The sequence below is a fragment of the Sebastes fasciatus genome, chromosome 15 (assembly GCF_043250625.1).
Source record: "Sebastes fasciatus isolate fSebFas1 chromosome 15, fSebFas1.pri, whole genome shotgun sequence".
NCBI classification, from domain to species: domain Eukaryota; kingdom Metazoa; phylum Chordata; class Actinopteri; order Perciformes; family Sebastidae; genus Sebastes; species Sebastes fasciatus.
Genome location: NC_133809.1, coordinates 30,329,063 through 30,334,444, shown reverse-complemented (window position 1 = coordinate 30,334,444; position 5,382 = coordinate 30,329,063). Strand labels below are relative to the sequence as shown.

The 5,382-nt window shown below is 41.3% G+C and overlaps 1 long non-coding RNA gene across 1 annotated transcript; it reads right to left on the bottom strand.

The window, feature by feature from the left end:
- Nucleotides 1-2,025: 2,025 nt before the first annotated feature.
- LOC141783795 (uncharacterized) lies at nt 2,026-5,115 on the bottom strand. The gene is made up of 2 exons (XR_012597359.1): nt 4,175-5,115; nt 2,026-3,030 (listed from the first exon to the last, which is right to left on the bottom strand). It is a non-coding gene; the product is annotated as an uncharacterized LOC141783795 (long non-coding RNA).
- Nucleotides 5,116-5,382: the final 267 nt, after the last annotated feature.

Here is a 5,382-nt window from a genome sequence, read left to right as displayed (position 1 = left end):
AAGGAAATGCTAAAACACGCACATATGACTCGAAGCAACCTACTCTAATTTGTTTGTTTTTAATCTCGAAATATATCCAATTTTTTCCATGTAAAATATGACTTGAAATCTCAGATTATTATTACTTTTTTTAACAGTGGCCCCAATACCCCATCGTAGTTGACTCCCCCAGGACTCCTGCAGCTGCAGCCAGCTCTCCTTCATTATGGCCCAATTCCAAACCACCCCCTCAACCTCTCCCTACCCACTTCCACTCCGTTTGCGCAGAAGGTCCACCATCTTAAGTGCCATCCTAAACCAAATAGCAGGAAGTGGAAGTGGGTTATAAAACCCTCCAACAGCGAGCCTGCATCGGTGCCGGCTCACAAACCACACTCCTTGCAAGTGCAACTGCTCCTTGTGTCCGGGATGGAGGAAACACCTACCTACAAATGTGAGTTCCGTTTTGTTATTCTTCACAATGGATGAGTAATAAGTTGCCTCACCTCAAACAGACATTTGATTGACTATTTGCGTGCCCATATGATGGAATTAGAGGTTACATTGTATTTTGGAACGAAGAAAATGTGTTGATTTGATTTTAATTGATTGTACTGTGTAATTTCAGGGGGGAAAAAACAAGGAACTAATTAAGTTAAGAATTGCAAAGGAAAAAATGTTTAACAAAATATGAGTGAGTTTTTTTATTTATCCAATTCATTATTTTTCCTTTCATTGCCCATACACCTACGTATTTTAGATAAATATTTATTTAATTACAATATCCTTTCTGAAATATTTTGAGTAACAGGGTAATCATGAAGGAACTAGACCTTGATGGCCAAGTGTCCCCAAAACAGTCCTCAAAGAAATGGGAGGACCTGAAAAAGAAATACAAGTTTAATGGTTTGTTGTTTTTTTATTATAAATATTGCTGTTTAGAATGCTGAATAGATATTTCTAACATGCCATTGTTTGCAATAGGAACTAAAAAGGCCTCCCACTGGGTCTGGAACTGATGAGGGGGAGGAAACTCCTGCATCATGGCCCTGTCCTCATTGCCTGATGCCTGTCAAACCCCACCATTCTCCCCAGTCACACATAGCTGCCTCATCATCCTCAAATGTTCCCTCATCATCCTCAAATGTTCCCTCCTGTCCCCCAGAGTGTTCCTCCCTCCCAAGACAAAAAACAAACTAAAAGCACTATGGCAGTGCTGGACTTGTTGGAAAAAGAAGCTGAGAAGGAAGACCAACAACACCAACAGATCATGCAGCAATCAGATAGATTTGGTTGAAAAAAGTGTTGGTTTTTTTTCTTATGTTTTTGTTTCTTATGGTTATTAGTGGTAAATATTTATGTTGAACTGTAGAGTTCATGTTTATTGTTTAAAACACAATCATTTGTCATATCTATTTTGAAATATAAAACCACAAATAAACTTTTAAGTATCCGTTCATAGTGTCCTTCATGTCTTGAGTGTTTTGTTACCCATGCAGTATGTCATGCCCACTGCTACATTATTCTATATCAACAAAAGGATTTCAGTGTTTATTTTTCTAACTGCAGTGGCATTGCTTTGCCATGTGAAATGTAGCACCTGATTGCTGCTACTGAAGATTTGACAGCCTTGGAAATGTGTGGTCAGATAATATAGAAGGAAAATCCTTTGCATATTCTTGGTATAACTGCAAGAGAAGCAATCTTCAAATGGACATTAAGACAATAGCATGTATGGCAGTTGGGTCATACTTGTGTTTAAAACGCAACCATTAGTATACTGATGTGACATTGAAAAGAAACTGAATAGAAACTAATGACACTTCTTCAATGATAAAGGGAATTGTGTTTTGTTTATGTCATCCGACAGGTGATACAAGTCTGTGAAGGGCTACCTCTGCATACCAGCACTTTAAATAAAGGTGTAATCTTGTGTGCTTTATACTTTATGAACCATGTAAACATACATGCTGGTGGATGGCAGCACTAGCTCATGACAACTTGTCAGTGGCATTTTGGCAGAAGAAAAAAATAGAGAAAACAAACTTATATGACCAGGTTGCAGTTTTTAATGAAATTTTTTTTTCCTAAATTGGAACGGCTCCTTTAAGATAAATGCAAAATGTGCACAACACAAATGAACACAAAATATATTTGCACAAAATTCAGAAAACAAACAAGATAACTGACAAAAAAAAATCATACACAAAGTTCATTAAAGGTTGTCATGCTCATCCATGTGGTGGTAGTCTGAAAAGAGCAGACAGGTGGGCAGCAATCCTGACCGTTATACGGTGTCCAGGACTTTCCTGTCCACCTGCTGCAACATGGTGAATGTTCTGAGCTCCTTCTTCATAGGAGAGGTCTTCATTTTCATCAAGAACATCATTCATTTTGAGGCAAAGATTGTGCAGAAATGCACAACAAGCAATGATGTCCGGGGCAAAGCTTGGACTGACCTCCAGGGGCCTTGAATAGAGTGGCCCTCCAGCGGTCTTCGTTCCACGACAGAACGAGCCCTGGAATGATGGCAATTGAACCTTTCCTGTACCCGGCCGTGCAGAGGGACCTTGTATGGTGTAAGGATGGCAACTGGTGTCTCTAGGCAAGGATACAGCGCCTGGTAGAAGCTGAATACGCAGTATGAATATTCGATAAACACATCGAGGAATCTGCCACTTGCATCACAGATGGGCTGCATTTGAATGGATGGAAACCGCTTATAGTTAATGTAATCCCTGTGATGCTGGTTCCCTGGAGGTTTGATCCCGATATGGCATCCATCAATGGCACCTGCAGCATGGACAAAGGCTGCAAGCTGACAGACTTTTGGGAATCCCCAAATGCAGAACTCACTGCAGAGAGGGAAAGCCCATGGGCCAAGCTATAAAGTAAGACAAGCACCTCGATCTTGTGTTCCCAGCCGTGGTCCTTTGGAGAGGGAAGCATTTTTAGCAAATATGCCACAATAGATCTTGTGAGACGAAAATGCCTCTACAGGCAAGCCTCTGGATTTGCATGTAGTTGAAGAATGTACAGCACGTTGCCCTCCTGTAAACAAAAAGACGGGACACAGGACAGGACAGGACACAGTCCTTTTTTAGAAACAAATCCTGTTTCTCCCTCCAGGCGAGGAAACATTTGATTTCAGCCACTTTTTTACCTTTATTGGATTACGATGATCTGCTCTATATGAATGCACCTGACCAGTGCCTAAAGAAGCTGGATACTGGTTACCATTGTGCTTTACGTTTTATTACTGGCTGTGGAAATCTGGTTCACCACTGTACCCTGTATACTGCTGCTAAATGGCCGTCTCTGTATGTCCGCAGACTTACACATTGGTTGGCTCTTATATATAAATCGCTCCTTCGACTGGTTCCTTCGTATCTGTGTACATACGTACATGTGCACAAACCGAAATCAATATGGCCTGCTCTCTCACAATGTTCTACAGATGTTGGTCCCAGAGCTAGGCAAAAAAGCTTTTAAATACACTGCTCCTTCTTCCTGGAATAATGGACAGAAGGACCTGAAATTGTCAGAGCTGATTACTAATGTACGGGGGAATTCAAGTCCATTTTAAAAGGATGGAGAAAGTGGCACTATAGGTCGATGTGATTGCTCTTGATTTTCTCACTGAATGTTTTGAGATTGACCTGTTTGTGTGTTATAGCACATTTTTTTGTGTTGCATACAAACTGGATGTCATGCTCGTTCACTCGTGGTGTGTGACTGTTGTATTTGTCTGCTTGTATCATTTGTTTTTATTGTTGTAACAATGTCTGTGCTGCCCTCTTGGCCAGGTCACTCATGGAAAATGAAATTATTGGCAGCGGTACATATTTGAAGTCAAAATATGTGGAGTAATGTAATGTTTTGTTGCAACCAGTGCAAATAACTATAAATAGCCTAGCCTACATATATGTTTGCCAGAGGTCAGCACAGAGGGATTTATCTTTATTTCCTTTTCCTTTTTTGATTTATCCTTATCCCTATATAGTCTATAAGTCATTTCACGTGTTTAATACAGCAAACAATGAATGTAAACCTACACAACACGTTAAAATATATGTCATTGTAAAACATAAACGTTAATTAAGAAGGAAAAAACGATATAAGAATAAAGTGTGGTGGAATGTTTTTTTATGTTGTAAACACCAGAATGCAATTGTTACTGAAAAGGCAAGCTTACCTGCTGCTGGTACGTCGCTAAAATGAGACTTAACCGTCTTCTGGCAGATGTCGTCTTTGCATCCGCCACCAGACAATGGATCGCAACGCAAGTGGCTGGACACCATGCTGACGATATTGCCTGTTTCCTTTGGAGAAAGTGTGTAAGGGGGGGGGGGGTGTATGGACCCAAATGCAGCACAAACACTGGCAGGTAACGTTGATAATGTCTTTTATTCACAGCGTACACAGGAACCAGGACAAGCAGGAAAGAAAACTCACGGTACTGTTTTAGCTTAAGGTTGGAAGCCTTCAGAGTCTTTCGGGGGGGGTACGGGCGCTCGACCCGGGTGGGCCGAAACCGTAGTACAGGTGTGTCCGGAGCTAGCGTGAACCACGCGTCTTCACCAAACAATTTAACAAGCGCCAGCAGGGAATTAACACACACGATGGCGAGTGTGGCAGCACAAACAAAGTCAATAGTCCACAGTGATCCAGCGGGTAGCAGAAAGGGAAACACACTGCGGTACAGTCGTCGGAAATAATGCACCAAACAGCCCAGAGGAGCAGACAGGAAACCAGGAACGCTGAGGCATAACTCGTGGTCGGAGGACAGAAGGCTGAGGTAACTTAAGGAATAACGACGAGGCAGGTAAGTCAGAGACGGGTGAGGTCGGCAACGGAAGATCAGTCCAAGGATGAGTGCTGGAGCGTCTCGCATGGAGGCGAAGAACAATCTGGCAATGAGTGAGTGAAACGGAGACGTTTAAATACTGGCTTGATAACTGATGAACTACAGCTGTGAGCTCAGGTGAGCTGATGAGGGGGGAGTGGCTTACTGGTGGGGTGAGGTGAGGGCGGAGTTGTGGAAAAACACTGAGCGCAGGCATGAAGCGGATCAGACTGTGACAGAGGGTAGGCTCTTTAGCCCCTCTCCAGTGGCTCCCTGTGGATTTTTAATACAATTAGTGGAAATAAATAACTGTTTTTTTGTTTACATTTTCATTTTTATTTATCATTGTTGTAGGTCTATGATACGACGGTACGACGGAGTATTAGAGCCACAATGAAGAAAAAAAAATTAATCTGAGATTTCAAGAATAAAGTCATAATATTATAAAGTAGTAATTTTACGTGTTATTTTCTTTTTTTTTGTAAAGTTATGACTTAATTCTCGTAATATTACAACTTTTTTCTCGTAATATTATGACTTCATTTTCGTAACATTAT